The 20,321-nt window shown below is 41.9% G+C and overlaps 1 protein-coding gene and 1 pseudogene across 8 annotated transcripts in view; one reads left to right on the top strand and one right to left on the bottom strand.

Annotated features, from left to right (window-relative positions):
- nckap5l (NCK-associated protein 5-like) overlaps positions 1–20,321 on the top strand; it is a 643,060-nt gene that overhangs the window by 430,619 nt on the left and 192,120 nt on the right. The window lies entirely within an intron of this gene.
- LOC122551891 (DCN1-like protein 3 pseudogene) lies at positions 436–1,387 on the bottom strand (annotated as a pseudogene).

The following is a 20,321-nucleotide window of genomic DNA, read 5'->3' as shown; positions in this document are numbered from 1 at the left end:
AAATGTTTAATACTGTCTTTCATTTTATACTGTTTCCACAGCTACAAACAGCATCATACACAGCAGCAGCTGCCACCCCTCCCTCGCTCATTCGTTCACTTTGTCAAAATGAGCTCTGGCACTACTCACCTTTTTAAACCAAGGAATTTCATGAAACACCACAATTATAGAAGCAAAGACAAAACTCTGCAGTAATGATGTCAAACTACTTCACACCCGTAATATTCAAAGGCTGAAACAGATGCTGTTTTTGTTAGGGCAAATAGTGAATTACTGCATACTTTTGTGAACAAGCATTTTAAAAAAGGTATTACCCAATTGCTTAAAAAGTGCCTATAAATTATTACAGCATCTTGGAGCCCTTTTAGCAACAAGGCAATTGAGGGTGGTGAGGAGCAGTAAACTACATACGCTGTCAGTTTCTGTTATTGCTCACTACTCATCATCTGTTACTTGGTAGTCTGTAGCAATTTGTCCTAACATTTCCACATTTGCAGCCTCTGTAACTAAGTGTAACGGTTTTTCAGCCAGCCCTTCTTTCCTTCGCCTCTCCATTTCCCACTCTACAAATGTGTCAAACAGGCTTGGCCAGGCCTCATCTTCGCTGTAGTTTGTAAGATCGGGACCTATCACCTGAATAAAATTCAAGAACATATTCCACGTATCTCGAGAGATTCCCTTTATTCCGGGTGGGTTTTCAGTTAAGAAGCTCAGCCACTCGTCCAGTATGAAAGGTACATTCTGTGTGAACACGTTTCCAAAGAGCAACAGCTATTTCCCTCCGTAGCGATCGCTGACCTTCCTCAGAGTCCATCCCAAACTGAAATGTAAATCGATACAAATGCTTGAACTTGTCTTCAACCTTGGCTTCATTCATAAGACTTGGGAATCTGGCACGGATTCCATCAATACTGTCTGCATTTAATGCCTTGCACCCCTCAACAAATTCTTTCCTGGTAAACTTGCACATAGTAGCTGCTTGAAATTTCCACGCTAACAACAACACTATGAACTCAGTGGGATCCACAGAAAGGTCATTGCAATACCACTCCATGCCCTCCTCTAAGATGGCATCCTCATGAGCGTCTTTATACCTGCTAAGCAATTCTTCCGCACGCTTAAGAGAGAACTCCTCATGATATGAAAACGATTCTTCTTTTTTACTGTCTCTAGAGTGAGCGAGTTGGGGCTGGGTTGATTCCACTACATCAGTTTTCTTTGTTCCATTGGCAAGTGTATCACCAGAAGCTTTTGCATACATCGAGCTAAATTCTTCACCAGGGCTGGCAGTTTTCTTTACATGTGATTTGCTCCCATATTCTTTATCTTCAGTTTTACTGCCCAGAGATGAAGGGGGGTTTCTGCACTTGGTGACACACGAGCCCATGTTTCTCAACTGCAGCTCTAAAGCAGTCCCCTTCCAGTGACACTCTGTTGCTGCTCCATACACTTCAACTTGGCATCAGGAATGCTGTTTACAAAGAAAAGAAATAAACACAGCAGTTACAGATGGCCCAAGGTGGGAATTGAACCCAGGTCCCTGGTGCTGTGAGGCAGCAGTGTTAACCACTGAGCCACTGTGTCACCCTTTTGAAGTGAGGAAAAGCAGGCTAACATACAAAGACATTTTTACTGGCTTGGACTACACAGGACATAGTTGAATTTTGCCAGACATGTCACACATGTCAGTTAATTACAGGCCATAATAAAACTTGCACCTTTTAATACATATTCCAGCTTTTGAGGAACCTTTCACAAGAGCCTTGATTGATTGTGTAGGTCCCCTACCTCAAACAAAAAGTGGGAATAAGTATTTATTAACAAGAATGGATGTGTCGACTAGATTTCCAGACCCAGTACCATTACGATTATCACAGCAAAAAGGATTGTAGAAGAATTACTCAATTTGTTAACTAGATAAAGACTACCAATTGCGATCCAGTCTGAGCAAGGATCAAACTGCACATCCAACCTATTCAAGGAGGTTATGGATAGCTTGGGAATAAAGCAATTCAACTCTACTGCTTACCATCCAGAATTGCTAGAAAGGTGGGATAAAACACTAAAGACCATGTTGAGAGCTTATTGTCAAAATTATCCAGATGATTGGGATAAGGGAGTTCCATTTGTACCTTTTACAATTAGAGATGCAACAAATGAATCAACAAAATTCAGTCCATTTGAATTAATTTTTGGGCATGAAATAAGAGAACTGTTAAAATTGATTAAGGAGAAATTAGTAAGTCTGAATTCAGAGACCACCCGTTTGGACTATGTGTCAAATTTTAGAGATTGATTAAATAGAGCTAGAGAGTTGGGTCGACAGCATTTAAAAGTATCACAGCATACAATGAAACAGGAAGCGGACAAGAAATCACAAAATTTGCAATTTTGCAATTGAGGATAAGGTAAGTGTTACTTCCACGAACAGGTCACCCTCTAAAAGCCAGGTTTAGTGGACCATATCAAATCAAGAGGAAATTGAGTGAGGTGAACTACTTGATAAGGACTCCAGACAGGAAGAAATCTGAGTGTGTCATGTGAATATGCTCAAAGGATATTTTGGCAGGGAAGGAAAGCAAGAGGAGAAGGTGGTAATGATTACAGTCCAGAAGGAATAACCAGGTTCAGAGGATTCTGAATTGGACATTCCTCAAATCAAATTGGCCAAAGAGGAAGTTGTCAAAAATTGGGATAAATTATTGAGTTACCTTCACAAGAAAATCAAAGTGACCTGAAAGAGTTATTTTTATCACATGGGGAGATATGCAGAAATGAACTAGGAAGTACTAACCTAATTGTGCATAACGTAGATATAGGAGATGCTGTTTCGATTAAGCAACATCCTTATAGACATAACCCTCTATAGTTGGCACAGGTTCAGAAGGAGATAGAGCGCATGCTCCAAGATGGCATAATCGAAGTGAGCTGCAGTGACTGGAGCTGACCCATAGTTATGGTGCCAAAGCCAGCTAGTACCCAACGGTTATGTGTGGACTATGGCAAAGTCAGTGCCATTACAAAGACTGATGCATATCCAATTCCATGGTTGGAGGACTGTGTCAAAAAGGTGGGACAAGCAACTTACATCTCTGAGTTGGACTTACTCAGAGGCTACTTGCAGATACCTCTGTCAGAGAGAGCAAAGGCAATTTCAACTTTCATTATGCCAAATAGACTATATCATATAAAAGTCATGCCATTTGGTATGAAAAACACTCTGGCCACATTTCAGAGATTGACTAATAAGGACATTGCTGGATTACCCAACTATGTTGTTTACTTTGATGATCTGGTGATTTTTAGTCACTCACGGAAGGAACATTTACAGCATTTATCGGACTTGTTCAATTGACTGCGGAAGGGAGGCTTGGTGGTAAATCTAGCTAAAAGTGAATTTGCCAAAGCTCAAGTCACCTTCCTGGGCCATGTTATTGGACTAGGAGAAAGTGAGGACTGCAGATGCTGGGGATCAGAGCTTAAAAATGTGTTGCTGGAAAAGCGCAGCAGGTCAGGCAGCATCCAAGGAGAAGGAGAATCGATATTTCAGGCATAAGCCCTTCTTCAGGAATGAGGAGGGTGTGCCAAGCAGGCTAAGATAAAAGGTAGGGAGGAGGGACTTGGGGGAGGGGCATTGGGAATGCGATAGGTGGAAGGAGGTTAAGGTGAGGGTGATAGGCCGGAGAGAGGGTGGGGGCGGAGAGGTCGGGAAGAAGATTGCAGGTCAAGAAGGCGGTGCTGAGTCTGAGGGCTGGGACTGAGAAAAGGTGAGGGGAGAGGAAATGAGGAAGCTGGAGAAATCCACATTCATCCCCTGTGGCTGGAGGGTTCCTAGGCGGAAGATGAGTCGCTCTTCCTCCAGGCGTCGTGTTGCCATGGTCTGGCGATGGAGGAGGTCAAGGACCTGCATGTCCTTAGTGGAGTGGGAGGGGGAGTTGAAGTGTTCAGCCACAGGGCGGTTGGTTGGTGCGGGTGTCCCAGAGGTGTTCTCTGAAACGTTCCGCAAGTAGGCAGCCTGTCTCCCCAATGTATAGGAGGCCACATCGGGTGCAGCAGATGCAGTAAATGATGTGGGTGGAGGTGCAGGTGAATTTCTGATGGATATTGAAGGATCCCTTGGGACTTTGGAGGGAAGTGAGGGGGTAAGTGTGGGCAGAAGTTTTGCATATTTTGCGGTTGCAGGGGAAGGTGCCGGGAGTGGAGGTTGGGTTGGTGGGGGTTGTGGACCTGACCAGGGAGTCACGGAGGGAGTGGTCTTTCCGGAACGCTGATAGGGGTGGGGAGGGAAATATATCCTTGTGGTGGGGTCTGTTTGGAGGTGGCGGAAATGACGAAGGATGATCCGATGTATTTGGAGGTTGGTGGGGTGGTAGGTGAGGACTAGTGGGGTTCTGTCCTGGTGGTGATTAGAGGGGCGGGATTCAAGGGCAGAGGAGCGGGAAATGGAGGAGATGCGGTGGAGAGCATCGTCAACCACGTCTGAGGGAAAATTGCGATCTTTGAAGATGGAGGCCATCTGGGTTGTTCGGTATTGGAATTGGTCCTCCTGGGAGCAGATGCGGCAAAGGCGAAGGAATTGGGAATATGGGATGGTATTTTTTACAGGGGGCAGGGTGGGAGGAGGTGTACTCTAGGTAGCTGTGGGAGTCAGTCGGTTTATAGTATACGTCCCAGTTGAGTCGATCGTCCGAGATAGAGATGGAGACGTCTAGGAAGGGGAGGGAGGAGTCTGAGACGGTCCAGGTAAATTTGAGGTTGGGGTGGAAGGTGTTAGTAAAGTGGATGAACTATTTAACCTCCTCGTGGGAGCACGAGGTAGCGCCGATACAGTCATCAGTGTAGCGAAGGAAAAGGTGGGGGGTGGTGCCAGTGTAGCTGCGGAAGATGGACTGTTCCACATATCCAACGAAGAGGCAGGCATAGCTAGGACCCATGCGGGTGCCCATGGCTACTCCTTTGGTTTGGAGGAAGTGGGAGGATTGGAAAGAGAAGTTGTTAAGAGTGAGGACCAGTTCAGTCAGTCAAGGGAGGGTGTCAATGGAAGGGTACTGGTTGGTTCGGCGGGAAAGGAAGAAGCGGAGGGCTTTGAAGCCTTCGTGATGGGGGATGGAGGTGTATAGGGACTGGATGTCCATGGTGAAGATAAGGCGTTGGGGGCCGGGGAAGCGAAAATCATGGAGGAGGTGGAGAGCGTGGGTGGTGTCCCGAACGTAGGTGGGGAGTTCTTGGACTAAGGGGGACAGGACCGTGTCAAGGTATGCAGAGATGAGTTCGGTGGGGCAGGAGAAGGCTGAGACAATGAGTCGGCCGGAGCAGTCAGGTTTGTGGATTTTGGGCAGGAGGTAGAAACGGGCGATGCGGGGTTGTGGGACTATGAGGTTGGAGGCGGTGGATGGGAGATCCCCTGAAGTGATGAGGTTATGGATGGTCTGGAAGATGATGGTTTGGTGGTGGGAGGTGGGGTCATGGTCAAGGAGGCAGTAGGAGGAGGTGTCCGCGAGCTGGCATTTAGCCTCAGCGGTGTAAAGGTCGGTGTGCCAAACTACTACCGCGTCTCCCTTGTCTGCCGGTTTGATGGTGAGGTTGGGGTTGGAGCGGAGGGAGTGGAGGGCTGCACGTTCCAAGGGTGAGAGGTTGGAGTGGGTGAGAGGGGTGGAGAGGTTGAGGCGGTCAATGTCACGGCGGCAGTTGGCTATGAAGAGATCGAGGGCGGGTAACAGGCCAGCACGGGGTGTCCAGGTGGATGGGGTGTGTTGGAGGCGGGAGAAGGGGTCATCAGAGGGTGGGCGCGGGAGTTCTGGTTGGTTATTCGAAACAGACAAATGGCCACACGGGATGCAAAAACGAAAGTAATTGGGGAATTTCCCCTACTGTTGAAGAAAGAAACAGAACTATGGTTCCTGGGATTGAATGGATTTTACTCCATGTTTGTGCTAAATTTTAGCAGTATGGCTGCTCCACTCACTGAATTGTTAAAAAAAGGGCAAGAGGTTTCAGTGGACAGCCAACTGTCAAAAAGGCATTTGACTGTCTTAAAACTGTGTTAACCTATCGCCCCAGTATTAGCCACACCTAATTACATGAAGCTATCAATGCCTGTGATGTAGGTGTTGGTGCAGTGCTCCTGCAGGAAGATGATGAGGGAATAGAAAGACCCATCGGGTATTTTTCCAGGAAGTTGAATGTTCATCAACAGAAATATTCAGTGGTAGAGAAAGAGACTTTGAGCTTGGTGTTGGCATTACAACATTTCAGTGTTTATATTACCAGCAATGCATCTGAGACAATCATATATACTAATCATAACCCATTGACATTTGTGGAAAAATTTAAGGACAAAAGTGCCGGACTGTTTAGATGGAGCTTGATGTTGCAGCCATTCAGTTTGACAATTGTGCAGGTGGCAGGTTGTGAAAAAGTGATTGTCGATGTGTTATCGAGACTCGAATGCGATACGGAGGCTTTCGGTGGCGAGTGTGCCACGGCCTAAATTCACATGTGGTTGTACATGTTTGTATGTGTATAGTTAGTATAGTGTATATGCGTGTTTTAGACTACTAACCAGTTTGTTTTTGAAGGGTTTTAAAAATGAATCCATCTTTTGATATTGATGGTTAAATCTTTAAGAGGGATGTGTCACAAATCTGGTCCTTTTTTCTAAAAGCTGTTCCTTTTCTCAAGGATACTGTGTCCTTTATTTTTTTCAGAGAGGTCATAAAACACTCCGGGCTCTGAAATGGCTGGGTTTGGTACAGAGATAAAAGGACATTGAGAGGTCTTTTTGTTTATACATAAACAGATGAGACTTTAGGCCAAAACTTTTATGTTTAGAAGTGACCTGTATAATGAAAAGGGGAGTGGTCAGTCCTGGAAACTGAAGTTAAGTGAGGAGTTCAGCTGTGGACTGTGTGAAGAAAAATTAAACTCTCTTCTTCTGCTTGTCTAACTTTCACCTATAAGTCTTTGTTCCATTTTTACTGTGTTTTAAGGGGTTTGCTTATTGGGACTGTTGTGTGTATTTGGAACAGCATAATTAAGTCTAGTTTGGATAGACTGGGTTCTGTAGGGGTTCTTTATTCTGTTCTTTGTGTTTCCTTGTGTAATTTTATGAATAAATCTTTGTCTGCTTTAAAACCTGGTCATCAACCCACTGTACACTTACTGAAACAAATTACACAGTTATGGTCTGGCTGCCTGCTTAAGAATGTTTTGAGTGGTCTGGCCTAGTCTATAACACTGGGACAGTGTGATCTGTACCTTTTGGGATAATCTACACCTGAACTGTAATGGGGCTGGTGTTCTTGTGAATCACAAAACGAGGGAAGTAGAGCAGGTTTTAAACTAAGCAATGGGGACAAGGGCCCCGATATGGGAACAAAAACAAACAACTGCAGAAGCACAAACAGAAAGTGCTGGAGAAAGTCAGTAAGTCTAGCAGTACCTGCAGAGAGAGAAACAGAGTTAACATTTTGAGTCCAGTGACCCTTTATCGGAAATATTAACTCAAATTTCAAAGGTTGTGGTAAATCAGTGTGGGGAAAATGTGAAATAAGAAAGAATTACTGTGGGAATTGTTAAACAGACAAAGAACAGGAAGGGAGAGAGAGTGCAGATCTAAGAGCAAATCAACAGAAGACTAATAGTTTCAAAAATTATCAAAGGACAAAACCTAAGGCATAATAGCATTCAAACAAAACAGATGAACCAGGAGTACAAACTGAGATAAATTACTACTGTCTAGTATCCATAACCAAGACATGATTGCAGGATAACATAGATTGGGACCAGAATATTGAAGGGTATGTGATATTTAGGAAGTAGTGGCGTGTAAAAAAGTGATGGAGGAATGGTTCTGTTTATTAACAATGAATAGAGAGTAGTGACCTAACTTCAGGTAGCTGTGATATAGAAGTAGGAGGAGAAAGTGAGGTCTGCAGATGCTGGAGATCAGAGTTGAAAATGTGTTGCTGGTAAAGCACAGTAGGTCAGGCAGCATCCAAGGAGCAGGAGAATCAATGTTTCGGGCATAAGCCCTTCATCAGGAATGAGGAAAGTGTGTCCAGCAGTCACATAGATGGGTTAACTCCAGGAAAGCTAGGAGGGGTAGTAGACAGGTAGTGCAGGAGTCTCCTGTGTCTATCCCCATCTGAAAGAAGTATGCTGTTTTGGAAAATACAGGGGATGATGGGCCCTCAGGGGAATGTAGCATGAAAGCCAAGTTTCTGGTACTGAGAATGGCTCTAGTGTAATGAGGAGTATGTCAGGTTCCAAGCGATGGATTGTGATAGGGGCCTCTCTAATCAGAAGCACAGACAGATGTGGCCAGCAGCGAAAAATTAGTATTTTGTGTTGCCTCCCTGGTGCCAAGATCAAGGATATCTCAGAGGGTGCAGAATGTTCTCAAAGGGGAGAGGGCCAGCAGGAGGTCATTGTACAAATTGGAACTAACATCAGAGGAAGGGAAAAGGATGGGGATTCTGAAGGGAGAATTAAGAAAGTTGGTCGGAATTTAAAAAGGAGGTCCTCGAGGATAATAATATCTGGATTACCTCCTGTGCTACGGGGTAGTGAGGGTAGGCATAAGAGGATAGAGCAGTGAATGAGTGGCTGAGGAGCTGGTGTATGGGAGAGGGATTCACATTTTTGGATCATTGGGATCTCTTCTGAGGTAGAAGTGACCTATACAAGAAGGACCTGAATTGGAAGGGGTCTAATATACTGGCAGGGAGTTTTGCTAGAGCTGCTGGGGAGGATTTAAACTGGTAAGATGGGGAGGTGGGACCCAGAGAAAAAACAAGGAAAGAGATCAATCTGACACTGGTACAGTTGGGAAAAGGAGTGAGTCAAATAGTCAGGGCAAGTAGGATCAAAGCAGAGAACAAGGTAGGACTGATGAATTAAACTGCATTTATTTCAATGCAAGAGGCTTAACAGGGAAGGCAGATGAACTCAGGGCATGGCTAGGAACATGGGACTGGGATATCATAGCAATTACAGAAACATGGCTCAGGGATGGACAGGACTGGCAGCTTAATGTTCCAGGATACAAATGCTACAGGAAGGATAGAAAGGGAGGCAAGAGAGGAGAGGGAGTGGCATTTTTGATCATTACTGCTGTACTGAGGGAGGATAATCCCGGAAATACAGCCAACCAAGTTATTTGGGTGGAAACTGAGAAATAAGAAAGGGGTGATCACCTTATTGTGATTGTATTGTAGACCTCTCCAACAGTCAGCAGGAAATTGAAAAACAAATCTGAAATTAGATTTCACTTATCTTTAAGAATGGTGGTTATGGTAGGGGATTTTAACTTTCCAAACATAGACTGCGACTGCCATAGTGTTAAGGATTTAGGTGGAGAGGAATTTGTAAAGTGTGTACAAGACAATTTTCTGATTCAGGATGTGGATGTACCTACTCGAGAAGCTGCAAAACTTGACCTAATCTTGGGAAATAAGGCAGGGCAGATCACTGAGGTGTCAGTTAAGAATCCAGTGGCTATAATTTTTAGTTTAAAATAGTGATGGAAAAGGATAGACCGTATTTAAAAGGTTAAAGTTCTAAATTGGAGGACAGACAATTTTGACGGTGTTAGACAAGAACTTTCAAAAGCTGATTGAAGGCAGATGTTCACAGATAAAGGGACGGCTCGAAAATGGGGAGCCTTCAAAAATGAAAAACATGAGTTCAGAGACAGTGTCTTCCTATTAAGGTGAAAGGCAAGGCTGGTAGGTGTAGGGAATGCGGGATGACTTGAGAAATTTGAGGTTTTGGTTAAGAAAATGAGGGAAGCATATAGACAGGAGCAATCGAGTGAATCCTTAGAAGAGTATAAAGGCTGTAGGAATATACTTAAGACGGAAATCAGGAGGGCAAAACAAGGACATGAGATAGCTTTGGCAAATAAGGTTAAGGAGAATCCAGAGGGATTTTGTAAATACATTTAAGGACAAAAGGGTAACTCTGGAGAGAATAGGCCCCCTTAAAGATCAGCAAGGCAGCCTATGTATGGAGCAGCAGGAGATGGGAGAGATTCTAAACAAGCATTTTGCATCAGTGTTTACTGTGGAGGAGGCTATGGAAGATATCCAATGTGAGGAAATTAGATTAGATTCTCTACAGTGTGGAAACAGGCCATTTGGCCCAACCGATCCTTCGAAGAGTAACCCACCCATTCCCCTACATTTAACACTGAGTAATGCACCTAACACTGTGGGCAATTTAGCATGGCCAATTCACCTGACCTGCGCATCTTTGATTTGTTGGAGGAAACCGGAGCAAACCCGCACAGATACAGTCCCGGGGTGGAATCAAACCTGGGTTCCCGGTGCTGTGAGGCAGCAGTGCTAACCATTAGATTAGATTAGATTAGATTACTTACAGTGTGGAAACAGGCCCTTCGGCCCAACAAGTCCACACCGACCCGCCGAAGCGCAAACCACCCATACCCCTACATTTACTCCTTACCTAACACTACAGGCAATTTAGAATAGCCAATTCACCTGACCTGCACATCTTTGGACTGTGGGAGGAAACCGGAGCACCCGGAGGAAACCCACGCAGACACGGGGAGAACGTGCAAACTCCACACAGTCAGTCGGGAATTGAACCCGGGTCTCTGGCGCGGTGAGGCAGCAGTGCTAACCACTGTGCCACCGTGCCGCCCATTGAGCCACCGTGCCACCCAATAGATAGTGAAATCTTGAAAAATGTCCATATTGCAGAGGAGAAGATACTGATGTCTTGAATTGCATAAAAGTGGATAAATCCACAGGACCTGCTCAGCTGTACCTTAGAACTCTATGGAAAACTAGGGAAATGATTGTTGGACTCCTTGCTGAGATATTTGTATCATTGAAAGTCACAAGTGAGGTGTCGGAAGACTGGAGGTTGGCTAACGTGGTGCCACTATTTAAGAAAGGTGGTAAGGAAAAGTCAGGGAACTATAGACCATTGGGCAAGTTGTTGGAGGGAATCCTGAGGGACAGGATTTACATGTATTTCGAAAGGCAAGGACTGATTAGGGATAGTCAGCATGGCTTTGTGTGTGGGAAATCAAGTCTCACGAACTTATTTGAGATTTTTGAAGTCATGTAGGGGATTAATAAGGACAGAGCAGTGGATACGATCTATATGGACTACAGTAAGGCATTCGACAAGGTTCTTCATGGTAGACTGAATTGAATTTATTGCCATCTGTACCGAGGCCCAGTGAAAAGCTTTGTCTTGCAAGCAATGCAGGCAGATCATGTAGTTAAGTATCATAGCTAGTAAATAATAGGTGAGCAGTGGCAAAACAAAAACACAGGTACAGGTGAATGCTACGAGTTTGAGAGTCCATTCAGTATTCTAATAACAGTAGGGTAGAAACGGTTTCAAAACTGGCTGGTGCGTGTGTTCAGGCTTCTGTACCTTCTCCCCGATGGTAGAGGTTGTAGAAAAGCATTGCTAGAGTGGGATGGATCTCTGAGAATGCTGGTGGCCTTTCCTTGACAGCGGGCCTGTTGGATGGATTCTGTAGATGGGAGGTTGGCCTTTGTGATTGTTCATGCTGAGTTCACCACACTCTGTAACCGTCTCCCATCTTGAATGGTACAATTGCCATATTAGGTAGTGATACATCCAGACAGAATGCTCTCAATGGCGCACCTATAAAAGTTGGTAAGGGTATTCGTCGTCATGCCAAATATTCTCAGCTGCCCGAGGGAGAAGAAACATTGTTGGGCCTTTGTAACCAATGTGTCCACATGAAGAGTCCAAGAAAACTTGTTGTAGATGACCACTCCCAGGAGCTTGACACTCTCTACTCGTTCCACCTCTGTGATGTTAATGTAGTAAGGTTAGTTCTCATGGAATACAGGGAGAACTAGCCATTTGGATACAGAACTGGCTCAAAGGTAGAAGACTGGAGGCCTGTGGCCAGTGGGGTGCCACAAGGATCGGTGCTGGGTCCACTGCTTTTTGTCATTTATACAAATGATATGGATGCAAACTTAGAGGTAGAGTTATAAGTTCACAGATGATACCAAATTGGAGATGTTTTGGACAGCGAAGAAGGTTACCTCAGATTACAACTGGAACTTGATCAGAGGGGCCAATGAGCTGAGGAGTGGCAGGTGGAGTTTAATTTAGATAAATATGAGGTGCTGCATTTTAGAAAGGCAAATCAAAGCAGGACTTATACACTTAATGGGAAGGTCCTGGAGAGTGTTGCTGAACAAAAAGACCTTGAAGTGTAAGTTCATAGTTCCTTGAAAGTGGAGTCACAGGTAGATAGGATAGTGAAGGAGGTGTTTGGTATGCTTTTCTTTCTTGATCACAGTATTGAGTGTAAGAGTGTAAGGTCATGTAGCGGCTGTACAGGACATTGATTAGGCCACTTTTAGAATACTGTCTGCAATTCTGGTCTTCCTCCTATCAGAAGCATGTTGTGAAACTTGAAAGGGTTCAAAAAAGATTTACAAGGATGTTGCCAGGGTTGGAGGGTTTGAGCTATACAGAGAGGCTGAATAAGCTGGGGATGTTTTCCCAGGGGCATTGGAGGCTGAGGGATGATCTTATAAAGGTTTATAAAATTATGAAGAGATTAGATTGAATAAATAGGGCTTTTCCCAGGTTGGTAGAATCCAAAACTAGAGGGCATAGGTTTAAGGTGAGAGGGGAAAGATTTCAAAGGGATCTAAGGGGCAACTTTTTCACACAGAGTGGTGTCTCTATAGAAAAAGTGGTGGAGGCTGGTACAATTACAATATTTAAAAGTGTGGGAAAAAGATCTGCCACCCTGCTTACCCACAGCATGGCCACATAAACACAGAAGCTGGCCTGCAAAACACAGACCGAAACTACCCAGAGTGCCCCAGTCTTGGCCAAACAGGCTAACATAGAAACCAGACATGGCCACATTACTCCCAGACCAGAGAATACACTTCCTAAAACAGTTTTCATAATCAGCTCCCAGCCCAGATTAGTACTGCAGTCGCAACACTGTAAGGGCAGGCTCCTTTCCCATTGAAACCGATATCGCAGAAACAAAGAGGCGGACCGAGAAACCCTGGAAGACTTCGCTCGCAGGAGGAACACAATGGACACATCTCAATGCCAGGAGAAGAGACAATGACACATACTCACACGGACGGGAAATACAATGAAGAATCCTCTAGAAGACATTCTCACCCACCCAGTGATTGGTGGAATCTCCTGTGTCAGTTACAAATGAATTGCTACTGCTGGATGCCTGATTAACTTCCATTCAGTTTTTCTTGTTTTAATCTCTTTACAATTTTCACCATTGTACTGTAACTACTTTACAATTATCACCTTTGTGTTGTACTCCTATAAAGCATGCTTGCACCTTCTGTTCTGGGAAGAGCATTCGAGCCATCTGTGCAGAGAATCAGTTCTGTTTCAGCCTGGTCAATTTCTCTTCTGCAATATCACTTGGTTTAATTAAACTGCTTGTCAGTTTCACCGCGATCCTCGTTTGTGGTCTCTCATTTATTGGGCTCAATTTCTCCGACAAAAAGGCATCCGAAAAGGAAGGGTTTAGAGGGATATGGGCCAAATACTGGCAAATGAGAGTAGATCAGTTTAGGATATCTGGTTGGCATGGATGAGTTGGACCGCAGGGTCTGTTTCAATGCTGTACATGTCTATGACTCTAAAGGAAAAGTTTCTACAGATATTTACAAAAGATGAGCGTTAAAGTAGGCATTGGTTCTATAAGAAATGAGTCTGGGGAATCAGTATCGGAGAATAAGAAGGTGGCAGATGATTGAACAAATATTTTCGTCAGAAGATACAAGTTGCATCTGGAAAAGACCCATTATTGTAAGTCCAATTCAATCTAATCTCTTCATGATTTTATAAACCTTTATAAGGTCATCCCTCAGCCTCCAATGCCCCTGGAAAAACAGTCCCAGCCTATTCAGCCTCTCTGTATAGCTGTAAATCAGTAATTGAAAGGTATGGAGGAACTCAAAATTATAATTACCAGGGAATTAGTACTGTTAATTGCTGAAACTAACAAATCCCCAGGGCCTGATGGATTTCAATCAAAGATCTTAAAGGAGTAATCAATGAGATAGGTGTTATCCCAGTTTAATTTTCAAAAAAACACATTAGACCAGGGAAGGTTCCTTTAGATGGGAAACTTGCTAATGTAACTCTTTCATGCAGAAGTTAGAGGACAGGGGTTCAGGGGAGGCAAGGCAGGAAGCAGGAAACTACAGGCCAGTTAGCTTAACATCTGTCTTGGGGTAAGTGTTAGAAGCCATTATTAAAAAACTTACAATTGGACACTTGGATAACTTTGAGGTAATTGGGCAGAGACAACATTGTTTTATCAAAAGGAAATCATATTTAATTAATTTATTGGAGTTCTTTGAAGAATTGACTTGTGCTATAGATAAAAGGAAACCAGTGGATGTTTTGTACTTAGATTTACAGAGGCATTTTGATAAATTGCCACATCACAGGTTATTGCAGAAAATAAAATCTCTTGGCTAACAGGAAGTAGGAATAATGGGTCTTTTTCAGGCTGGCAGGATGTCATGAGTGTTGTGTCACAGTGGTTGGCACGAGGGCCTCAACTCTTCACAATTTAAATAAATGATTTGGATGAAGAGAAAGAAGGTATCTGCAGATGATAAAGATAGGTAGGAAGTTGAGTTGTGAAGATCTGGCAAATCGAGGGCAATGTAGGAAAGTGTGAAATCGTCCTTTTTGGCAGAAAGAATAAAAAAGCATATCATCTAAATGATGAGAGGTTGCAGAGTTCTGAAATGCAGAGAGATTTGGATGTCCTGTGCATGAATCATGAAAGTTTAGTGTATGGTTACAATGTGTCATCAGGAAAGCCGATAGATTGCCAGCTTTTATTGCAAACAAAAGTAAATGCAGGACGAAGGAGATTATGCTTCAGTCATGCAGGGCATTGGTGATGTTGTATCTGGAGGACTGTGTACAGTACTGGTCACTGTACATTTGGAAGGATGTTAGTGCATTGAAACTGGTTCAGAGAAGGTTTACTAAACTAATACTGTACCTGGAATGAGAGGATTGCCTCTTGAGGAAGGACGAGAATCTAGATTAGGGGACTTGTTTAAAAATGCTTCTTTCTCTGCCATATTTTGGAAGCAGGAAACTGGTTTGAAACAAAAATAGGGATTGCTGGAAAAGCTCTGCAGGTCTGGCAGCATCTGTGGGGAAAAATCAGAGTTAATATTTTGGGTAGTGTGACCCTTCCTCAGAACTGATTTGAAATTTGGTTGCAGTGTCCAGCTGTTTTAGTTGAAGTTGTTTCTCTGAGTAATCTCATTGCAACTTGAAGGAAGATCTAAGTGACTGCAAACTTGTTTTCATTACGCAGACTGTGTTATATATTCAATTTATATGAATGCACAATCAATTTGCCACTCTTTTGCTCATGTTAGTGGCATCAATCAGAAACCACATGTTAAAAACTCAACTTTAATTTGGACCTTAACATAATGTGAATGTGGCATAATTGTCATAAAAGGTGCTTACCTCTGAAGAATAGAAAGTTGGACAAAATACCCAGCATATGTTGGTGATATCTGCAATATTTCTGTGGAACCAATGTGATAATTCCAGAAATATTTACTGTTGTATTGGAAATCCAAAAGTAGTATTGAAAATGAGCAAAATTACAATATGCAGAATTCCTTACAGAAGGATGATTTAACAACTATTTTCACGTATTGAGATTTTGATATCCCAGAAGCCAGCTGTAGCATTTATGCAGAATTTTCATTTGTGCTGTGTCACCATTGCTGAAAATTCAATCACATTTAATATTTCTTTTTAAATTGATACTTTTGCTTCATTTAACAGTCTGAAATGTTGGTCCACTAAGCTTTTGGTTTTGTTCTGGTCTGATTTATTGCAGACCAATCTGGCATGCTTTTCTGTGAAGCACCTTGGGATTTTATTCCACATTGAATCCTACAGCAAAACCTTGCATTTTAAAGTGTCAGACTTGGCGATTTACCTTCTCAACTAGTCTATCGTGTGTCCCTTCGGTCCACAAAATGTACTTGTTCTATTGTTCTCTGTTGAAGATAACATCAAATCTGGACTAAAAACTAACTTGAACATTTAGTCATAATGAAATTCAAAGCATAACTATATTTACCTATTTTGCATTTTAAAATGACATTTATTTTGTTTCAGTCTCTGCACAAATCTCATCAATATTATGAAGCCAAAACCTTTTTATTTGACATTATTGTTTGGAACTTCACGAACAGTCTCATCATAAATTTACAAAAAAAAATGTTCTCACCACTTAAATCCTTCATTAGATTTGTGTTCATTGCACAGGTTCTTTACCAGAAAAAATACAGACGTGTGAGCTTCTGTTTCAAAGGAGTACATTTTTCTTACTTTTTATTGAACTTTGGTATGGTAGACGTCCATCAACTTTTTATTACCTGGGACCTTTAATGGACTAAATTGGTTTGAAACTGACTTAAGATGGAACCAACGTAATTGAGTGATTTTTATGAAACCATCACTTAACAAACTAAAATGAATTAAAATCACCATTTCATCCAAGTATCATTTAATCACTCAAGTCTATATTTCTGGTTTGATTTAAACCCCTATGCATGTTTCATATATTGGCATTAAAGTAATTTACACATTACCAAGCTTGAAGATACAAGACATCAATTAAACAACTGTGATATCATGTTAAATCTAATATCTGAAGACTGTAAGGACACTGTTAAAGAAGAAAGCCAAATCTTCGTTGTCATATTTATGCTTGACAGTTCCATTATTAAACTTTGGGTTTTGTGTGCAGGTGTGTGTGTATGTTAGATGTTGCATTTTATTACTTTTCTTTGTAGTTATTAAGTAATGAAAGTGATCTTTTTTGAACTCAGTAAGACCATGTCACTGTCTTTCTATTTGATTCTGGTCAACTAGTGAATTATATTTTAATTGGAGTGTGGTAAAGCTGCTTATTAAAAAAAACTATATTATTTTTGCAGCCAACTTAGCTTTAAAAAAGGGGAACTAATTCATCCCTTGTTAACTGATCATAAAATCTTTGACATGAAGAATAATCTGCCATTTTTATCGATTCATGAAACCAAATAAAAGATCTTGACTTCCGATTATAACATGACCATTGTCTCCCTATTTAGAATTGTTTTTAAGTCAGCTTTTAAAGAAAAGCACAGAAAAGGCCCACAAATATGTGACAACGAGTTGGAGATCTGAGCATCAAATCCCTTAAACTGGGTTTGTGCTTTGAATAGTCTTGCATTGTTCACCATTTTCCTACCCTGAGCCATGTTCTCCCCTCACACAAATAAAAGTAGATACACATATTAATTGCATAAAAGTTGAAAAGAAAAGTTTTTTTTTAAACAGCCTTCATCTAATTGCAGTGTTTAAAGGACATTGTTGCCTCTAAATATAACAATTATGAAGACAGTGAGTTATTACTCTTTCAGGAGAATTGAATTACTCATTTTGAAGTAGGTTCTCATGGGATAGACTTGAGAAACCAATAACCTGAGCACACAAAAAGATGTATTAAAGTCATCTTGTGTCCATTATTCCAATTAATTTTTAGTATTTGTGTATTCTTTTCTTTGTTATTTTTTCACGGTCAAGATAGTAATAGGTTTGTTTACAAGTTTATCGTCACAAATTACTTTGTAGATTATAAATTAGTGCACATCTAGACTAAAAATATTCCACTAATGGAAACTAGATTGGTTTAAGATGCGCAATAAAATATTTGAGCTGGGATTTCCTGGAACATACTGAAATAGCTGTTACACTAAAATTCACATTTTCTTTTGTACTAATCTTACATAGAACTGTAATGTACAGAAACTGTAAGGTACTGCTCTTCAGTACAGCATCGTAGCAAATTAAACCAATCCCTTCTGCCTGCCCTTGGTCCATATCCCTCCATCCCTTGTATATTCATGTGCTGATCTAAACATCCCTTAAGCGTCCTTAACATATCTGTCTCCATCTCCCTGGCAGTGTATTCCAGATTCCTGCCATTCTCTGTGTAAAAGAAAAACAAGTTGCCCCTCACATCTTCTTGGAACTTTCCCCTCTCACCTTAAATGCATGCCCCCTAGTATTAGACATTTCAACTCTTAAGAAAAAGATTCTTACCATCAATCCTATCTATGCATCTCATAATTTTATAGACTTCTGTCAAGTCTCCCCTCAGCCTCCACAGCTCCAGAGAAGACAACCCGACTTCTTGTAGTATCTCCGTATAGCTTAGTCCCTCTAATCCAGACAGCATCCTAGTAAACCTCTTCTGCACCACCTCCAAAGCCTCCACTTCCTTCCTGTAATGTGGTGACCAGAATTGAATGCAATACTCTAAGTGCAGCCTAACCAATGTCTTTAAAGTTGCAAAGGGACATGACATGGTGACTGTTGTATTCAGTTGCCTGACCAATAATGGCAAGCATGCCATATGCCTCCTTCACCATCCTATCTACTTGAGTGACCAATTTCAGGGAGCTATGGATTTGAACTCCAAGATTCCTCTGTTCAGGGTCCTGGCATTAACTGTATACTTTTCCTTAATATCTGATCTCATAAAGTGCAGCACCTTACACTTAGCTGGATTGACCTCCATCTGCCATTTTTCCACCCATATCTGCAAGTGATCTATGTCCCGCTGTGTCCTTTAACAACCTTCTATGCTATCCATTTTCCTTTGATCTTTGTATCGTATGCAAACTTACTAACCCACCCATCTATATTTTCATCAAAATCATTTATTTATATATATTACAAACAGCAGAGGTTCCAGTACCAATCGCCTGTGGAATACCACTAGTCATGGACCTCCAACCAGAAAATCACCCTTCCACCATTACCCTCTGTCTTCCAAGGGCAAGCCAATTCTGAATCCATGCAGCCAAGTTACCAAGGATCCCATGCATTTTAATCTTCCAGATGAGTCTACCGTGAAGGACTTTGTTGAAAGCCTTACTAAAATCCATGTAGACAACATCCACTGCTGTACCCTCATCAATCATCTTCATCACCTCTATAAAGAATTCAATCAAGTTAGTGATGACCTGCCCTGCACAAAGTCATGCTAACTCTCCCTAATTAGGCCATGCTTTTCCAAATGCATGTAAATCCTATCCCTAAGAATTGTCTCCATTAGCTTCCCAATCCCCAATCTCTGGTCTATTGTTTCCTGGATTATCCCTATTTCTCTTCTTGAACTGAGGAACAACATTAACTAATCACCAGTCCTCCAGTGGCTAGCGAGGATACAAAGATCTTGGTCAAGGCCCCAGCAATCTCCTCTCTTGCCTTTCTCATTAACCTGGGGTAGATACCATCATGCCCTGGGGACTTCTTCAAGAACCCAACACCACTTCTTTCTTGATCTCAAAATGCCCTGCCATATTAGCATGCTCCACACCAATCTCACTATCCTCCATATCTTTCTACTAGGTGAATGCCGATGCAAAGTCCTCATTTAGGATCTCTCCCATTTCCTTTGCCTTCAAGCACAAGTGCCCTCCTTTTATCCTTAAGTGGCCTGACCTTCTCCCTAGTTATCCACTTACTTTTAACTCTACTTGTCAAGGTTATTTCATGGCCCCTTTTTGCTCTCCTAATTCTCTGCCAACAGAAGTTCAGCCCAAATTTTCTGTGGAGTCATTCATTTTAATGACGTGGAGTAAAAGCGACGCACAATCACAAAACATGCCCAACATTTTTAAAACTACTTAAATAAATCTTCATTTCTTACAAAACATTGTATTGTAAGGAATGCCTTCTTCAGGAACTTTTAACAGTTCCTTTGTGCATGTATTTTTTTTATTGTTGCTCTAATAGCCAAATGAGCTAAAGGTACTTTTAGCTTCATTCTTCCTATCTTTAATCCTCACATTGCATCTAAGCCTGCATCCAGTTGGACTATTTTGAAATCTAGTAACAAAATGTATTGTTCTATTCTTTGTGCCACTGAGGATTGTCTCAATAGTTCCATCATGGCTAAAGGTAATAACTGTTTATGTAGAATTTCTTAAGGTAAAGTCTTTCTCTCTGAAAACCTGACAACTATTTGAGAGGTGACATAAACATACAGGACACCTTAATGTCATCACTAACCTAGAAGTGCCTGAATTGAATTTTATTCATCTTTTAGAACATCTGTTAAAATTCAATTAAATGACTGTGTTTTCTATGATCACACCATAATTTGTAAGTGTTTAATACGTCACTATCTTTGTAGATTTCATCCAAGAACTTTAGCAGAAGATCCAAACCTCTATTATTATCCAATTGAT

This window comes from Chiloscyllium plagiosum, unplaced genomic scaffold (genome assembly GCF_037043375.1).
Source record: "Chiloscyllium plagiosum isolate Xiang-an unplaced genomic scaffold, Cpla_swu_hap1 HiC_scaffold_7, whole genome shotgun sequence".
Classification (NCBI taxonomy): Eukaryota; Metazoa; Chordata; class Chondrichthyes; order Orectolobiformes; family Hemiscylliidae; genus Chiloscyllium; species Chiloscyllium plagiosum.
The sequence above is the reverse complement of the archived record's forward strand: the minus strand, read 5'-3'. Positions and strand labels throughout refer to the sequence as shown.